General features: G+C 33.2%; 1 protein-coding gene and 1 long non-coding RNA gene across 2 annotated transcripts in view; one reads left to right on the top strand and one right to left on the bottom strand.

The window, feature by feature from the left end:
- The window catches only part of LOC114326092 (uncharacterized), a 67,725-nt gene that overhangs the window by 29,342 nt on the left and 23,719 nt on the right, over nt 1-14,664 (bottom strand). The gene's annotated exons all lie outside the window — the stretch shown is intronic.
- On the top strand, nt 11,063-11,636 carry LOC126892748 (uncharacterized). The gene is made up of 2 exons (XR_007700988.1): nt 11,063-11,172; nt 11,444-11,636. It is a non-coding gene; the product is annotated as an uncharacterized LOC126892748 (long non-coding RNA).

Raw genomic sequence — 14,664 nt, 5'->3', positions numbered from 1 at the left:
ACACAAAACAGCTCTACGGATGCGTTACGCAAAGAAGAAGTATTCAGCTGTTTTCGAAATAGCCGATGTCTAGTAGGTATGTATGAGGAAGATTAACATATGCAAGAAGCGTGAAGTTTGAAATTGGTATTGGTGACAGTGGCAGTGAAATCACCTATCAAAACTTTTGAACTTAATTATTTCGTTGGCGTTGATAATTACGAAAATACTTCATGCAGTATGTTTGGAATGTTTGGGGAATATGATTCTTGAAAGTAATTTCAGCATTAATGATGATTAGAAAAGTAAAAACCTTGGTACGAACGTCAATGAAAATTGGGACCATTCCCTTAAAATCAAATCTTGAGAAAGCAAGATCGGCATTTCAAGAAAATGGCTAAGCTATTCAAATGTCATGATTTATCAATACCCATAAAAATCAGGTTACTACGATGTTATATCTTCCCTAGACTGTGGTACGCGGTTAAGTAGTGGCTTCACATAGACGCTATCTGCAAAAAATTGTGCTTTCGAAATGTGGCTTTATTTTCGAATCCTAAAGATATCTTATACTGACCACCAGGGCCCCCGCAAGGCTGAGCGGCGCCCTCGTGCTGGATATATTTTGGCGCCCTTTAAATCTACCTATATCCAATTATGAAATAAATCTATAATTTTTTATTCTTTACACCTTTTACAACAGAAATTGCAAGAATTCAATTTTTTTTGTAACTAATTTACTGATAATGGCAAAAAAACAAATAAAACTTTAATATGTATGTTAGTTAAGGGCGTAGGCGTAAAATTTCGGGTCAATGTGTTTTAAATGCATTCATTTTTTTCGAATCCTGAGAAAACTAATATGTAAGAAATTTTGAAAAATTTTAACGCAGAATGATAGATTATATTATTACCGAGGGCCGAAGTCCCTTAGAATGACCAAAAAGTTCTTTTGAATGAGATATTTGAAATTAAAAATTACCCTAAATTTTCTTTTTTTTGACCCCTGTAATTTATTAAAATAAACATTATAGAAGTTTTCAAGGACTTTCGGCCCTCAGTAAAAATGCAATCTTTCATTTTGCGTATAAATTTTTTAAAAATTCTTACATACATATTAGTTTTCTCAGGATTCGAAAAAAATGAATGCATTTAAAACACATTGGCGCCAAATTTTGCGCCTACGCCTTTAAATCTAGAAATCGATATCTTAAATCTAAATTGAATTAAATGGGCGTTTTTCTAAATTTGACGGCAGCAAATTCGTTTATAATATCTTTTAAGTCAATTCTATTGACGAGCTCTTGCTCGATGGTTAATATTACCAAACCAGATAATCTTTCCTGTACCATAGTACAGCTCCAACAATTTTTAATTAAATTTAATTTTGAAAATGATCGCTCGTCAGAAGCAACAGACACCGGTAAAGTGAGGATGATTCTTCGTGAAACAGTGATATTTGGTAAAGATGAAGTTAGATTATTTTCAAATATATATTGAAGAATATAAGTTGATCTGATGAGTTGGGTAATTGAAGTACCTAATTATAAAGCTTTTATCTCGCTAAATAAATCAGTTGCATCAATATTTACTTTTGCCTCCGTCTTTACTGGATCAGTTATTTTTTGTTGAAAAGCAAGACAATGTTTTAAAATATCATGGTCAATGAATTTGATCAATTATTCTAAAAAAAAAATAATATTTTAAACGCGGTTTTTGGATCTTGAAATGTCTCGTTCTTATGTTCATATTCGAAAAATTTTAGTTTATATTTTCGTTTCACGAGATTTAACGAAGGAAAACCTTGTTCATCAGCTGCCAATTTTCCCACTTGGGCAATTATTTCCTCCACAACATTTTCACATCTGTATTTTTTTGGCCATTGGCATGATAAAGTTGATTTTACATTCAGATTATAGTGTAATGTGTAGTGTGTGTGTTAAGTAAATGTCTTGTTATATAGTAAAGTCTATTTCATTGTCTTTACAAAGAGACGCTAATTGTATCCAAACGTCTCCCTTCACCGATCCCACAAGGATAGAAATTATTTCTATTAACGGATTTTTAATAAAGAAAAATTTGATAATCAGCTGGGATTCATAACTCACAACCCTTTGATCCAAAGGTCGGCTCTCTTACCATTGAGCCACACAGGGCCGGCGACAACGGGCCTGCAAGTAATGCTGCACTGCAGGCGGGCGCCCCTATTTGGTGGGCGCCAAAATGAGCTTTTTGCTGCTGGTGTTATACAAAATACATAGGTACTACATAATTTTAAAAACCTAAGGGAAATTATGCTAGTTTTGCAGGCGGGCACCTTATACCTTAGCGCCGGGGACCACAGAAGGGGAGACTGTAATTTTTAAAATGATCAACTAGATTCTTTAAATAGTTTTGACATACTTTAATATCAATTATTGTATCATTTTTCTTATAATATTTATCTGGAATAAACATGATACCAAATAATCATTATGATCTCTATAAATAAATTTAAATGATTGGACATTTAATAGTAAAGCACTTGCTTTATGTCTACTTGCTATCAGAATTTCAAAAACGGTAGTTTATAAATAAATATAATGGTACATATTATTTTTATATTACTATCTATACCTTTTTATAGCATGCATTATTTATCAAATTGGGTGTTTCTATTAAATTATTAAAAAATCTATTTAACCCAAAACCCAAGCTTCCACCGTTAAAATTTATTTTTCAAAATTTGAATTCCTCATCTCAAAAAAACCCTAATGCCAAATTTTTATGAAATTATTTTATTTTCAAAAATCCACGAAAGTTTCAAATCTGGACAGAATATTACAACACAACAACTTTTGACATCTAAACAAATTTACGATTTACGGATAAGTACTGTAAAATAGGTATTCCCATATTATATAGTTTTAAAAAAATACAATAATATATAGTAGTAAATTATTAACACCAAATATAAAATAAGATCTTAATTATTTTTTCATTTATAAACAATTTTTTTTATTTTTGAAATTTCTCGAAATGTTCGTTAAAAATGTAAAATTAAAATTGTATACAAAATGAATATCTCGTTAAAATAAATATTTCTTATTTGCCAAACCTTGGGTTTGGCGCATTTTTCGGGCTGCGCCCGCGTGCGTCGCACGCGTTGCACGCCCGGTTACGGGGGCCCTGCTGACCACGTTACTAATCTATTAAGAATACAAAAAGAAAAAGATCTGTTAAAAACAGCCTGAATCGTATACTTCAGTCACATCATAAGGAACAGCGAAAAAGATTTTAACAACTAACAAACTAACAGCTAATTTTACAGCGAAAATGCGGAAAGAACGAAAACGCGGATCAGGAAAGCGAAGGATTTCCTGACTGAAAAATCTACGTACGTGATTCAACACAACCACTACAAATCTTTTCAGAGTAGCAGTGTGCAACAGATTGCCATGATGGTCTACAACATCCGAAACGAATAGGCACTACAACAAACGCCACCATATTTGTTTATTATGCAAAAAAATATGTGTGCAGAACATCAATATGTGAAGATTGTAAATAATATAAAAATAAACTATGTATGTAACTCCCAACTTGTTTTTTAATTTACTTTTGACACCCTAAAATGTATATTATGGCAAATAAAATATAAGTGCTTTTATATTTTGACTCAATCTGTATATTGATAAAATTTCTAAAATCGTTTAAAAAACGTTGAAATGTCGTTGATTTTAAAAAATATTTTCAGTCGCCTGTGACAGCACTTTTTGAAAAATTTTTCACCAATTTCACTAATTTCACCCTGTGGTTCTAGGGTTAAGAAAGGTTAGCGATAACATTAGTAAATGCATCTCTACCATGAAAGGAATATCGTAGATATTTATCTTTTTTTATCTATTTGATCTTTTAATATTAACGGAGGAATACAATATCTGGCTTTCATAATTTGATTTTTAAATAATTAACCTTCTCAAGACCTCTTTCTTATATGCAACCAGCAAACATTACGAGAGATTTGTGGGTACAGTAATAAGCGCTGCCAAGGAAACCATCCCTAGGGGGTATCGCAAAGAATATGTGGTGACCGAGAAATAGCCGACGAGCTTTTACACAACATCGATACAGCTAAACGCCAAAAGTGGATAAAGACTGTCGAAAACCTTGACTTCAAAAAATCAAGCCGGCAGACATGGTACCTGTTGAGAAAAATTGGAGGAGCTAACCAGCTGGAATCCAGAGAGTCTAAAATGTCTCCTAACAAGGTTGCCTCCCATATAGTATCTCTATTTAGAGCTCCATGAGATCGAACACATACTACCAACGTGAAAAGAGACTTAAGGGCATTAAAACAAATGAACAGAACGAAGCTTTAAGACATTTTTCACACACTTTTGAGGGCCATAAAGACATTCAAAACGTACATTAATAAAGTATTATTAAAGTCAGTACCGATTCCTACACATTTCTTCGGATCCAAGTGCAATTCTTTCAATAAGTTTAATACTATTTTTTCCAATGCTTCTCCTGTGAGGCCTTCTTTTCCCCCTCTTTCTTGATTTTCACTAATTATTTTTATCTTCTCATAAGCGTCAATGAACTTGACAAAGTCTTCACGAATGCTGTTATTGTGTATGTATCTCAAATTTAGAGAAAGCTGTTCCATGTTGGATGCGTCAGTCGTTTCGGCAAATATGACAGAGTAATAATTTGCACTTTGAACCTGATTCATTATTTGTTCAATTATTTCTTCACGTGTTATCAATTTATTTCGAATGGTGCTACTAATTGTATGTTGCTCAGGAAGATGCTGTGGATAGGTGTTGTTTAAGAGTCTGATCTCCTGATGCAATTTTAAACCTTAACAATTCCTCTCGTTGCTAGGTCCAACATCTTCGCCCAGAAGCAGAAGGCCATTATCACGATGACCTCTTCGAGGAATATTTTGTCGACCATATTTTTCATTAGAAAAATAAAACGCGATACTTGCAAAACAATCCCTTTCGATTGTACGAAAGTATTAACCAACTTCTGTGTTCTCAGTGATGGTGACCCAATTAAAGCTTCTTTTCTTTTTTATTCTGCATATGTATACAAAATGTGGAAATTGATACTATTTTAATGGCTGCCAAGGTCGTTCTAAAAATCGGCACTCTGTAAAATTATCAACATTTTGATTTACAAAACATCCTATGTCATTCTTGAAGCTTCCGTTACTGCTTTTGTTCAATTCTAGTCCAGAAGACATATTTATCCTCTGTTTTATAAATATATATGTGTTTAAAACTAAAAACATTTTAACTGCAAATATTTAAATTTATATTTTTTTAAATTCTCGGAGGGGGCCATGGCCCTCTTGGCCCCCTCTCTGGATGCGCCCTTGGTTCTTGATACACAGTGGTGCATACACGAAACAGTGGCTTGCAATGTTCTTTAATGATATACTTCAGTCAGGTAACATTCCTTTCTCACTTAAGCGAACAAAGATAATTGCAATTCCGAAACCGGGCAAATCAAACGATAAGCCAGAAAACTACCGCCCCATAGCTCTACGTTCGGTGGCTCTACTCAGCATGGTATATAAACTATTAGAAAAGCTTCTGCTCAACAGAATTAGTCACTCTTAGTAGAATTAGTATATACTAGAAAATGTCTCCATTGAACAAAAACAAAGCTGCCTTCCGCCCTCATCGAAGCTGTACTGACCAAGTGCTGTCATTAACAACTTTTATAGAAGCTAGTTTTCAAAAGAAACAAAATACAGCAACAGTATTTATAGATCTAACAGCAGCATATGATACTGTTTGGAGACAGCGATTAATATACAGTACGTAAATTGTTTGGCTGGACATGGGGAGTATACATTGAGACAATTATGGCAACTGCGCTCTATCGATGTAGTCCAGAAAGCCACTGCGCATCCGCTAGGAAAAATATTCTAATTCGGATTTTTTGCACAATCTTACTCAAAAAGGACTCCTTTTAACAAATTTGCATGTTGCCAGGACCAAAAGGTGGTCAAAAATTTTTTAAATGTTTTTTTTTGTTTTTTTCCTAAAATTATTTTTATTACATGGAAAAAGTTTTTTTAGGGTTTTTGGATCATTCCAAACAGAAAAGGTCTTTAGTGACTTTTCTCTAAAAATGATAGTTTTTGACATATAAGCGATTAAAAATTGAAAAATTGCGAAATCGGCCATTTTTAACCCTCAATAACTATGTGAAGAACTGAAAATTTAAATGTTACCAAAGTAGGTAGATACTCTTTAAACATCGATTGATGAAATCCTGAAGAGTTTTTTGCAATACAATATTCAAAACTCCTTTGTTTTTTAATTGCTAATCAAGCGTGCGCGACACTATTTTCCACCGACAGTATGGTGTTAATGAAAGGAATAAATTCGTTATTTAGTAAACCGGCGATTTTAAGGAAAAATCCCGAAACAGGTCGATTTTTATTTTTTAGTTATGATATTGTGGCATATATGGTATACTAGTGACGTCATCCATCTGGGCGTGATAACGTAATCGATGATTTTTTTAAATAAGAATAGGGGTCGTGTGCTAGCTCATTTGAAAGGTTCTTCAATTTTCTATTCAGTAAAATAAACATTTATATAATTATTTATACAGGGTGTCCTTCTACTTCTTTTTTTGTCAAATAATTTAATTAAATAAAAATTTTTGGTATTTGTTCTTGTTCTACAGTTCTATTGCACCAAAACTCGTACTCGAACAGAAGCTTCAACTAACACAGGTTAGCGCAGTTGCCACAATTATCTCAATGTATATTCCCTATGTCTAGCTGTACGATTTACGTACTGTATAAACTCCCCGCAGAAAGATAATTAACCTCATTGACAACATGCTGACAAACAGAGCCTTCCAGGTTATAATGGGAAAGGAGACGAGTAGACAGATGAAAATTAACAATGGTCTTCCACAGGGATCTGTCCTTTCCCCTTTACTTTTCAACCTCTATATTGCTGACATGCCTGTAAACCGAATCTCGAAAGTTTGGATATGCTGACGACTGGACCCTATCAACAAGCCACCAATCTTTAGAAACTACAGAAATCACTCTCACGAATGACTTTTCCCTCCTCAGCGAATACCTTAAGAAATGGAGACTACAACCAAGTACTACAAAAACTGAAGTATCAGCTTTTCATCTCAACAACAAGCTGGCAAACAGAGAATTGCGAGTGTATTTTAATAACAAGCTGTTGAAACACAATAAATACCCGAAATACCTTTTGGTTACTCTATACTCTAGCTCTAGACAGAACACTCACATTCAGAGAACACCTGACGAAAACAGCAGCAAAATTGAAAACACGCAACAATATAATACAAAAACCCTTCGGCACTACATGGGGGTCCACAGCATCAACTTTAAAATCCTCTGCTCTTGGCCTGATATATCCGGTGGCAGAATACTGTGCACCAGTGTGGCTAAATAGCAGGGTACATCCACCTGGTCGACACCCAACTAAACCGTGCTATGCGTATGATAACAGCCCACCCCTACAATGTAGCTACCTACCCTTAGTAATATAGCACCACCCAACCTGCAGCGCCGCGAACATGCATTATTTAAAGAATATATCAAAATAATGGACATTCGCCAGCTTCTAGTCCACAACGACATCCCCGATATTCTTGGAAACCGTCTCCGATCCAGGTTATCCCATCTACAAGCTGCTCAAGAGCTGCAGCAATCCAACTTTGACTTAAATACCCGATGGAGAGAAGATTGGGAAAGTAAGACAGATCCGCGTTACCATAGTCTACCGGACATCATAGGAAAACCTAGCGAATTTGAACGTCCCCGTAAGATTTGGGCAGCCCTTAATCAAATTCGAACAAACTGTGGAAGATGCGCTGACTCCCTCTATAGACTGACGGGGTAAACTTCCCTCGCCTTCTTGTGACTGCGGCGCTGCAAGACAGACGATCAGTCACATTTTTCAGGACTGCCCACGCAGAGCATACACAGGCGACCCTATAGACTTTGTAATGGCAACCGAAGGGTCAATCGAATATATAAATAAACTGGACATCTGTTTGTGATGCATTGTATAATGCATAAATCTAAATATATTCTGTAATGTACTTAAGCCATACGCTAAATAAAATAAAAGTGTATTTCGTAATAAATGTTTCTTTAAAAGTTTTTTTAAATGTTCTTTATGAATAAATTCTGCATAAATAAAATCTAATAGGCAATAATAAACGAGTAGACTGAAACTATTAATTTGATTTAGAGACAATAGCCAGACGATTACGGTTGAATAACCTCAGCTAACAACAGTTTTGCTATTGGAAACTCCCTTTCGTTTTCTCATTCTTCTTCATTTCAAATAAATAATAAATATGTAATCGTAAAGTATAAATCAGCAAGTCCATAAATATACATAATTATATAAGGAAGCAGTGAAAGTCTTTCTTCTGTTTAAAACTATTACCGTTTTAATATTCAATAAAACAATAAGGAGGTATTTGATGCAAGTAATACAGGGTGTGATAAACGAAGCGGGACGGTCGAGTATTTCGCGAATTAAACATCTTCTTCTTCTTCTTGACTGGCTTTAGAACTTGGGGTGAGTTTTCGCCACATCCACTATAGCCCTACATTTTCTACGATCTTATGCTTCCATGTCCCATTGTTGCACCCCAATCCTAGATAAATCGACTTTAACATCATCCTTCCATATTTTTCTGGGACGACCTACTGATCTTCTACCGCGTGGTATCTCAAAAAACAATATCTTTAACACTGTATCTTCCTCTAATCTTACCGCATGCCCTGCACATCTTATCCTGGTAGATTTTATGTCTGACTACGTTTTCAGTACCATACAGGGTCACTAATTCAGCATCGCGGCGCCTTCTTCACTCTCCTATCAATGCATCTCTTTGAGGGCCAAATATCATTCTGAGATCCTTCGTCTTAAATACCAACAGCTTATTTATTTCCCGCTGATGTAGAGTCCATATTTCACCTCCATGCGAATTAAACATCGGATCGAAAAATTAAAAACACGTGTTCAATATTTTTTAAAAATCTATCGAATGACACTAAACACGACACCCCAACCACATCTTCTAGAATAGGGAGGGTGCAACTTTCAAATTTTAAATAGGAACGAGTGGCGACGCGTGACTTTTTTTAAAGTGTTACCAAAACCAGATGTAAAAAAATCTTATTTAAAAAAATTATTTTGAACCTCCCAAGTATAAGTTTGTGTATTCAATCCTGCGGGATAAAATTAAACAAATCACTATTCCAAAAATGTAATAGGTATAACAATAAATAATAAACAAACTAAAGATATTACTCTACAATACCATAAAATTAACATAAAAAAATGAACAAGTAGGAAAAAGAACATATTTATTTTGAAAACTATTGTTTATATTTTAAGTCTTCCATTTTCAATAATTCTTTCATTCTTCCATTTCTTCAAAATTATATATAAAAAAAATATACAAGGAGAATGACTTTTCAAGTAGTTGATCAATTACGCAATACGCAGCAACACTCTTCCATGTTTAAATTCACGCACACTGTAATCTGTAATAGGTACTAAACCAACATTACCCAACTAAAAAATGGTTACAATACTGATATACACAGCATGCCCACGCGCCGTCTCTAGAGCCGTCGCGCCTTCAAAATTTTCAGAAACGAGCTAGTCCCGAGGTTCCTCCTGCGTTATCACTACCAAATGTGGTAACAACGTATAATAACGTGCAAAGGATTCACATAATCTCGCCAATATTTTCGTGCGTCTAGTTGGCTATTTACTGAATTAGGTACTATTAACAAATATTTCTGTTGGTAAAAAATATAACTGGAATTATTTCATAGTAGTCATAAAATATTTATTTGCAAGATTTTTCAGTTTTTTTTTAAGTTTTTCAATTAAATGATGGTTCGTGAAATATTCAACCGTCCCTACAATATGATGTCAATAGGTACTTCAGTATTGCATTTAAGAAAAAAATTAGCATGGGGAGCAAATTATAATGTCTTGAAATGTTGGAAATACAGATAACAGTATGAAATAATTGGCAGAAGAGCTTAAAAAGAAAGAATCACAATTGCTTTCACGTAAGTTACGAAGTGGTAAGTACAAAAATAATGAAAGGACAAGATAAAGGAGACACATTTTAAATAGATTTTTATGATTACCTAATTAGGAAACAGTTGGAGCTATTCAATCTGGAGAGAGTCTAGGAGGTCATAGCATCACTGAGTAAAAATTGTCAGGATGATTGCCAATATCCGAAATATTACTAAACATAAAAAATTTATGGATCTATCCTAAAAAGAAGAATAATAAGAAACGTATCATACATTCCCGTCACGAAATGTGGCAGTCAAAATGCTATATTAAAAATTAACATCATGCACTCAGCTAAGGAAAGTCTTGACAATAATTATAGGTACATACACCGGAAAGAAACAAAAAATTTCTAACAATAATAAATACCTATTTAATCAAGCGATTAACATAGAAAAAGAAGAATAGTGTTGTTATCTTTTTTTAAATATAGTTTCATTGATAAAGAGACATATTCATTTGAATATTGCATGCAATTATAATTACAATAATTATTATATTATCGTCAGCAACTATAATTATTGATATATTATTCTTGTAATTCTATTGTAATTAGTATTCTTGTAATTTAATTTAATATATTTAAGTATGTCACGAAAATTTTTCATAGTTTTTAGTTAGGATGTGTCCAATATCAAACATTCATTATTCATGTCCGATATTTAACAGTATATTTTTATCACCCCGTATATCACATGAGCCAATTTGTTATGGCATAATTACATGTACGGGTTTCTAATTTAGTTCACGAATTGTAAATTGTAAACAATAATTCGGGCAATTGCATTATTTAATTTGATGATCAAATATATTTCTTTGTTCTCAATATATTTGTAAATATACTCAGTGCGTGGCTTGACACCAATACTAAGTGCCACCGCTGAGAAAAAATACACATTTAGAATCATTCTCAAGAATCACTTCAACCAGGCAAGATGTGCCTTTAACTTCAGTCAATATGACTTGCGGTTAGCGAAAACCAAATACTTTGGCTTCGGAGCTTCTAGACAATTGACAGTTATAAATTATTGGGGACTTAGAAATTTTACACCCGTATTTTGAATTTCTCTAATAGATGGTTTGTTTAAACCCCAAATTTTCCTTTAAGGTTTTTTCTTATTAATTGAAAACAATCATTTTTGTTTAAGAATATTTTTATTATGTGAAATATTTATGTTTTTCTTTGGTAGTAGGTACCGTCTATTTATGAACCTTGGTAGGTACCTACTGTTTTTGATGTGGTAATAATATAACTTTCATAATATGGTTAATTATTTGACTGTAATTTATAACTTTCCTATGGTTAATTATTTTATAGAGAAATTCAAAATACTGGTAAAATTGTTAAGTCCCCAAGAGGCCAAGAGGTACCGAACTATAAGTAACATATCCTATACATACATATAGGTACATATTATTATAAGGTACCTACATGACAAAGTTTTTTATTTAAAATATTGCTAATATGTACTATAATATAATTAGGTTAATAAGTATATTTTGAATTTCATTTACATTTATATAGATAATCTACAAAGCGAAGTGAGGTTTTTCATTTACTGCCTTAAACTCAATGATGTATAAGTTGTATATGATGTATAAGTAGTATAGGTACAATATATATACTTTTCAAATTGCCCGCCAAATCCAGAGAACTGTCAATTGTCTAGAAGCTCCGAAGCAAAGTATTTGGTTTTCTCTAGACGCAAGTGTCAATATGTAGCATCATAGAGTTTTCAACTAAACGTGTACAAGTAACAATTCAGTACTCAAAGTTCTCCCGGGGTAATTACCCTAGTGTCGGTTTTATTAATAAATTCTTTTATCGCTATTGGTGTTTCCCTTATCTGAAGAACAGCCTCCACTGAGCCCTAGGATTATACATTGTCCTTCGAGCCATGTTTTGCTTGTAAAGATTTTTTGTGAATATAAATAACACGCAACCCTGTCTAACGCATATTTGACTATTTATGATGTCGGTATCATCAGTCCTTCTTATAATAAAGGCATGTTGATTCCAATACAGGTTTTGTATCACTCTGGATGTCATTGGGATCCAGAACTTTCTTTTCTAAGCATTCCTTCAATTTTTCTTGTTTTACTTTCTCATGGTCTATACGAGTAAAATTAGGCAGACGTCTTTTTGTTGATTTCGACACGTTTGCATTAATACTACACGCAACTAAATAATACATCTCTGGTTCCTTGACAGTTTCTGACACCAATTGATTTTGAAACCATGCCTTCCTCGCATTTCTTATAAACTTACGTGCATAGAAATCGACTAACTTAAAAATTTGGTTATTTTTGATGTCTCATATTTCCTAAACCTGTCGGCCGATTTAAGTGATTTTTTGAACATATTATAGCCTGATTGTTTAACAATACCACTGTAATAATATTGTTGCTAAACAGGTAAATTTTTAGCCTACTATAGCCTCAGGTTTTTTTAACATTCTGTTTTTTGATTCATTCGTTTATGTTGGATAATAAAAAAGTTAGGTACTTTAACAACTAGACATGTTCTTCATCAAGACACGGTGTTCCTAATAAGTGCGACAAACTTTTAGGGGTAATTCTGCATGAAAAATAATGACAATTGGCTTGATAAACTTTGGCTTTAAGACGTAGTTATTGCACATTTTTTGACTTACAATTAAGAATTTAATATTCACCATTAGCGCGCATTGGTGTAATATGACCGATCATATTACCCGTATACACGCTAATGAAGAATATAAAATTCTTAATTTTATGTCAGAAAGTCCGCAATAACTGTCTCTTAAAACCTACCAAATTTCATTTGCATATCTCAACTGGTTTTAAAGCAATAAATAAATCGTCAGTTTGTAAAAAAAAATTCAACATCCCGTATCTCGGAAACGAAACATTTGCGGACATACGTTTATAAAGCCAACTGTCATTATTTTTTCATGCAGAAGTACCCCTTAAAGTTTTTTCGCACTTTAAAAACACCGTGTATTGATGAAGAGCATGTCTAGTTGTTGAAGTACCTAAATTTTTTATTATCCAATATAAACGAATAAATCATAAAACAAAATGGTAAGAAGACCTGAGGCTATAGTTGGGTTTTAATTTGAGTAATGCTAGAATATTCCACAAGGTAATGCGAACTTTGAGAAGAAACACAGTTTGATTGGTACACCCGGTTACAATGAAAATTTACCTGTTTAGCAACAATATTATTACAGTGGCATTGCTAAAGAATCAGGCGATAACATGTTCAAAGAATCACTTAAATCGACCATCAGGTTTAGAAAATATAAGACATCAAAAATGACCAAATTTTTAAGTGAGCCGATTTCTATGCACGTAAGTTTATATTCATTGTGTATAATTTTTAGAAATATTTTAAGGACATAAGCGGCAGAAATACGACCTGATACAGAGACCTGATACATAGAAACAGCAGAAATGAAAATCGATGATAAGACACTATAGGACAGAGCTAGAAGTACAGATATACGACAGAAATGAATGGTGGAAAATATTAAAGGGTAGGCAAGGAACATAAGAATAGGATGGAATGACCACATAAGCTGAATGACAACAAACAGAGTAATAAGGACAGCGAGAAACGGTTCCCCAACAGGAAGACGATCAGTAGGAAGTCCACGAAAACAATGGAAGGACTACTTACTGAAGGCACATTGAAAAAAGAGACAGAGTCATATCTACACAAAAAGAAGAAGCTTAAGGACATATGAAATGAGACTTAAATCAAGTAGCCTCAAATAGTTACATTTTTGGCCATTTGTAGTTTCTGGTAGAAGAATAAAAGCTGATGTTATCCGCTCCTTAGTATTTTTTTTGATTTATTGTTTTTATATTGTTGAAGGTTTGAGCGAGCAGGTCTAAATTTTCCTCTTCTAAGTATTAACAGGGTTGGGCTGTTTCCATATTTTTCATGTTTTGTATTCTATATTATTTTATTTCTGATTTTAGTATAGAGAAATCATTTTTGTCAGGGATATGTTTGTTGATGTTTTGTGTTCTGCTACCTCCAAAGAAGTTCTGTATTTACTTCACCCATTCTCCTTTTTAGCTCTTCTATTTTTAAAGCTTTGTTGTGGTCCCTCATTGGTATATTGCTGTTTCTCTTGTTTATTATTTCTACCATTTCTTTAATTTTCTTGTGGACCATTATTTCGCCATCGTCATCTTTTCTGCCAGAACTCTAGTTCTTCATACTTCTTTGTCATACAATTTTCTTTTACTTTTATTATGTGCGTTTTTTTTCAGTTTATGTATCTCTTTGTATTTATTGTTGTCTTTATTATTGCATTGTCTTCTTTCATCCATTAGCTCGATTATATCTTGATTAATTTAATAGACAGATTATTGTGAAATAATATACTGTGTATACAGTATATTATGAAATATACGTGAAATTGCACAATAAACTTCCCGATGAACTGCAGGAGATTGCTTGTTTCAACAGTTACAAAAATAAAATCAAAAATTTATTATTAGCCAAATGCTACTATTCAGTCAAAGAATTTTATTTTATTTTTTATGTATAAATAAATTGTTTTGTATATGTCTAAAT

The sequence above is a fragment of the Diabrotica virgifera genome, chromosome 9, assembly GCF_917563875.1.
Source record: "Diabrotica virgifera virgifera chromosome 9, PGI_DIABVI_V3a".
Taxonomy (NCBI): Eukaryota; Metazoa; Arthropoda; class Insecta; order Coleoptera; family Chrysomelidae; genus Diabrotica; species Diabrotica virgifera.
This window is presented reverse-complemented; position numbering and strand designations above follow the sequence as displayed.